The following is a 5,880-nucleotide window of genomic DNA, read 5'->3' as shown; positions in this document are numbered from 1 at the left end:
AAACCCATTCCACTACCAAGTTTTGTAACCTAGCTCTGATACCACTAAATGTAATACCCCAAACCCGGCCTAGATGTTATGGCCGAATCTAGCAGTGTCACATTAGAGTACTATACAAAAACTTGCTCTTGCTGATGAAAACCCGTTTGAAAATTTAAAGCCTCTTTGTTAGAACTCAAATCATTATAGCTATTCGTTATTCATCTTAAATTTTTATTACTTTTAAAACTCTTTTTGTTGCGGAAGAATTTCTCAAGTGTCTTGAAAATATAGTGTTTTGAAATCAGTTATCCTTTTGGAAAACCGCTTTCTGCTTTTATTAGATATAAACCGTAATAAACAAAAAAAACCGAAATTAAAAGTTGGAAAATTTATAGAGGCCTTAATACATATTTCAAAACCCAAACCAAAATCTAATAGCAAATAAACATCAAATAAAAGAAAACAGAAAAAGTAGTGTGGCCATCTCCGAGTCCCTTACAGCACCGATCCGCCTAAGGATTACTTGTACAGTATAAACAGTTGGGTGAGTTTATGAAAACTCTGCGTGTAATCCCAATAATAAACAAACAGCGAACATCACAGTCTGGTCTTGAGCCCTATTCAGAAACAGTACAGAGTGAGCCTTAGCCCAATGCAGTAACAATGCAACACCATAATACAACCCATCCCAATCCGGCCAACACACCACTTCGTACCACCAAAACACTATGTGAGACAAAGTCGACCCACCCATCCAACACACCAAAATCGCAGCAAAGCTACCAGTAATAATATCGCAGCAATGCTACGAGTAACAGTAATGGAACAAAGCTGCCAGTATCAGGCTTAAAGCAATCAGTAGGTCCACAGTCGTCTTGTGCGACCCATGCGACCATATCAGTACAGTGCACTTCCTCCATAACAGTATCCCAATCCCCATGTAGAAAGATATGTTATAAATCATATGTGTATGCAAAATTTCATACTCGATACAGTCAAATTATAGCATAAATCAGTCATTTACCCTTGAGGGATAAAATAGTCACTTTACCCTATAGGGGTATTTTGGTCATTTTACCTGCCTTGGGGGTCTAGGTACTCTTATCGACCTATCAGAAGGTCTACAGTTGCCTCTAGTGACTCGTGTAACCTTAACGATCCTACAAGTGCAAATTGCCCCAAGGCCCATTATGCGACCCAAGTAGGCCCACACGCCCGTGTGGCCCATCAAGCCCAAAAATTACCACGACCATGCGAACTACACAGTCTGGTCCAGTAATTACCATGTATAGTGGAATATATTCGTGTGGAGCCCACAAGCCCATTGAGCCCATATGGCTACTTTTGGCCCATCGTGGCCCAGAACAGCCAAAACCCAACGGAACACCCATTGTGGCTTCTACAGTAATACACCCATGATTTATGGGCTTGGCCTACCAGATGTGTGTTCGCACACCCATGTGGCCAAAAGGCCATTCTTTCAGTACCTTACTCAAACACTTAAGGTTCCTCACCCCTTAGACGCCGCCGAAGATCGATTATAGATTGCTACAGATTGACTGCATTTAGATTGGAATTCTATTATCATCCAATAGAAATTTTGCATAAATCATTGAACCAACAATAACACTTACCAAAGATAATTGTGAAATCGATTCTCAGGGATGGAAAACAATTGATTCATAATCTTCACAAAATAGCCCTACGATGAGGCAAAACTAGCGCCACCACTCCCCTAACAACGTCGATCAAAAAGAGAAGGTTAAAAGAGAACTATAGATATCGTAGAAGAGAAAAGAATAAACAGAGACTACATCCAAATTCACAGCACTTACCACCAAGATCGACAAATAAGGACAAAAGCAAGAATCGGTTTACAAGGGTCAATGCATGAGCACTATTCGGCCAACAAAGATTAGGTTGCACTGAAGAGAAGGATGAAGAAAAACAAAGAATGGATCAGTCACCACAAGCTAAAACCGAAAAAGGCAAAGAGGTAAGTAGACCATAGATATTCGGCCAAGAAGGAAGTCGTTTAAGAAAAGGTGCGCAGGAAAAGAAAATCGTGGACAAGAAGTTTTGGTGAAAAGAAGTAAATTCACAGCAACTATGAGCAAAAAGGTACTTCCAAAGAGCACAAGTGGCTTCAGAAACAAAAGAAAAGAACCCCAATTACCCAAAAACCCATAAAAAGAAAAAAAAGAAGAACAAAAAGAGTTGACAAGCCTTAAGTTTTTGGGAAAAGCAACTTCAGCCGAAATGCTGTGTGCCTATAGTCCAATTTCGACACCACATCTTCAAACACTCAATTTCCTTCTTTTTCTCCTAAAATTTCTCTATAATCATCTCCTTGATTTCCTTCACATAACACTCCCTGACCAAGTCAAACTCCACTCAATAGAATCTTATACCACATTTGCTTCGTACACGGTAAGAGTAGCAAAATAAATACTCTATTACATTGCCGTGACTTGAACCTCTGACCTCCAGCAACTACCACATGCCACTTACCATAGGACCACAAGCTCATTTGTGTCAAATATTACCTAATTTAATTAAAGAAGCCTACTATCTAGAACCAAGGGCCCTATTCATTTAAAATTAATTTTTTTGTAAAAGCCCAAGTTTGAACCCAGGACTTCTCAGAACACTCAACTACTAAAACAAACATGCATTTGTGTCCTATTCTTATACAACTAAATACTTACGTGCAGTCTCCTAGCTGTTCCCATGCTCAAGGTCTATTCTTTTTAGGCCTAAATTCGGGGCGTTACAATTCACCCCTCCTTAAAGAAATTTCGTCCTCGAAATTTCCAACTATCATAACAATTGCACAACCCAGACTACACTACTACGTTTTTGTTGCGCACTCTGATCCTAATAACACTAACACATTTTAACTTGAACTTAAAACCTCTTACACACACCCAAAATATCTAACCATTGGAGCAGATAGATATCACCCGCATACAATTTCTATATCCCAATCATCACACCCAAATAAAACATACCTGACTTCAAAGTGACTTGGCAATCCCGAACCCGATGCTCCTTCGATCCGCATCTGAGACATGCTCTTGAATTCCTCTGATATTTACCCAAATGATACCTTTTACAATACTCGCAAGCCGGTAGGTTCGGATACGTTTTAACATGTTTCACAAAACGAGTGTCCCGCCTTGAAGAACTATGATCTCTCTTCTTCTTACAACCCAAACACCCAGCCGGAAGCGTTTCACTAATTTCCTTAACTCTGGCCTCAAACACCTCCTCTAGCATCTCTCTTATTAATCAAGTCAGTGCCTTAGTACCAAGCTCCAGGTTATCACTACCTGAAGTTGACGAACTTACCTTGACCTTCGTCTCTTGAAAAATCTCATGAACTGGTGAAACAGGCAACCCCTTGTGACCTTGCTTACCTTTGGAATCCATATCAGTACTGTCGTTAACCTAACAGCCTACAGTTCCAGAACACACACAGAATAAATACAAAATCTAAATTCCAGCGTTTCAGTTTACTCTAACTAGAGTGCCACAGTACAGTCTCATATTTAAAGTAATCTCAGTATCGTATTTAAGTATAATCAATCCATCAGTTATCAATAAACATACAGATTTGACACCGGAGACTCGGTGTGCCACGCCTGCAAATCCTCTAAAATATTTCAAGAACAGTTTTCCAAAAAAATTCAAACATTTCAAAACCATTCCACTACCAAGTTTAATAACCTAGCTCTGATACCACTAAATGTAATACCCCAAACCCGGCCTAGATGTTATGGCCGAATCTAGCAATGTCACATTGGAGTACTATACAAAAACTTGCTCTTGCTGATGAAAACCCGTTTGAAAATTTAAAGCCTCTTTGTTAGAACTCAAATCATTATAGCTATTCGTTATTCATCTTAAATTTTTATTACTTTTAAAACCCTTTTTGTTGCGGAAGCATTTCTCAAGTGTCTTGAAAATATAGCGTTTTGAAAACAGTTATCGTTTTGGAAAATCGCTTTGTACTTTTATTAGATATAAACCATAATAAACAAAAAAAACCAAAATTAAAAGCTAGAAAATTTATAGAGGGCTTAATACATAATTTAAAACCCAAACCAAAATCTAATAGAAAATAAACAATAAATAAAAGAAAACAGAAGAAGTAGTGTGGCCATCTCCGAGTCCCTCGCAGCACCGATCCGCCTAAGGATTACCTGTACAGTGTAAACAGTTTGGTGAGTTTATGAAAACTCTGTGTGTAATCCCAATAATAAACAAACAGTGAACATTACAGTCTGGTCTTAAGCCCTATTCAGAAACAGTACAGAGTGAGCCTCAGCCCAATGCAGCAACAATGCAACACAATAATACAACCCATCCCAATCCGGCCAACACACCACTTCGTACCACCAACACACCATGTGGGACAAAGTCGACCCACCCATCCAACACACCAAAATCACAGAAAAGCTACCAGTAATAATATCGCAGTAATGCTACGAGTAACAGTAATGGAGCAAAGCTGCCAGTATCAGGATTAAAGCCATCAATAGGTCCACAGTCGTCTTGCGCGACCCATGCGACCATATCAGTACAGTACACTTCCTCTATAACAGTATACAAATCCTCATGTAGAAAGATATGTTATAAATCATACGTGTATGCAAAATGTCATACTCGATACAGTCAAATTATAGCACAAATCAGTCATTTACCCTCGAGCGATAAGATAGTCACTTTACCCTATAGGGGTATTTTGGTCATTTTACCTGCCTTGGGGGTCTAGGTACTTTTATCGACCTATCAGAAGGTCTATAGTTGCCTCTAGAAACTCATGTAATCTTAACGATCCTAACAGTGCAAATTAGCCTAAGGCCTATTATGCGACCCAAGTAGGCCCACACGCCCGTGTGGCCCATCAAGCCCAAAAATTACCCCGACCATGCGAACTACACAACCTGGTCCAGTAATTACCATGTATTCGCGTCGAGCCCACAAGCCCATTGGGCCCACATGGCCACTTTTGGCCCATCGTGGCCCAGAACAGCCCAAACCCTAGGGAACACCCATGGTGGCTTCTACAGTAATACTCCCATGATTCATGGGCTTGGCCTACCACATGTGTGTTCGCACACCCATGTGTCCAAAAGTCTATTCTTTCAGTACCTTACTCAAACACTAAAGGTTCCTCACCCCTTAGACGCCGCCGAAGATCGATTATAGATTGCTATAGATCTACTGCATTCAGATCGGAATTCTATTATCCTCTAATAGAAAATTTGCATAATTCATTGAACCAACAATAACACTTACCAAAGATAATTGTGAAACCGATTCTAAGGGATGGAAAATAATTTATTCATAATCTCCACAAAATAGCCCTACGATGAGGCAAAACTAGCACCACCACTCCCCTAACAACGTCGATCAAAAAGAAAAGGTTAAAAGAGAACCATTGATATGGCAGAAGAGAAAAGAATGAACAAAGACTACATCCAAAAACACGGCACTTACCACCATGATTGACAGAGAAGGACAAAAATAAGAATCAATTTACAAGGGTCAATGCAGGAGCACTATTCAGCCAACAAAGATTAGGTTGCACTGAAGAGAAGGATGAAGAAAAACAAAGAATAGATCGGTCACCACAGGCTAAAACCAAAAAAGGCAAGGAGGTAAGCAGACCATAGATATTCGGCCAAGAAGGAAGTCGTTTAAGAAAAGGTGCGCAGGAAAAGAAAATCGTGGACAATTCACAGCAACTATGACCCGCATATAATTTCTATATCCCAATCATCACACCCAAATAAAACATACCTGACTTAAAAGTGACTTGGCAATCCCGAACACGATGCTCCTTCAATCCGCATCTGAGACATGCTCTTGAATTGCTCTGATATTTACCCA

This window comes from Gossypium hirsutum, chromosome A06 (genome assembly GCF_007990345.1).
Source record: "Gossypium hirsutum isolate 1008001.06 chromosome A06, Gossypium_hirsutum_v2.1, whole genome shotgun sequence".
In the NCBI taxonomy this organism is placed as follows: Eukaryota; Viridiplantae; Streptophyta; class Magnoliopsida; order Malvales; family Malvaceae; genus Gossypium; species Gossypium hirsutum.
This window is presented reverse-complemented; position numbering follows the sequence as displayed.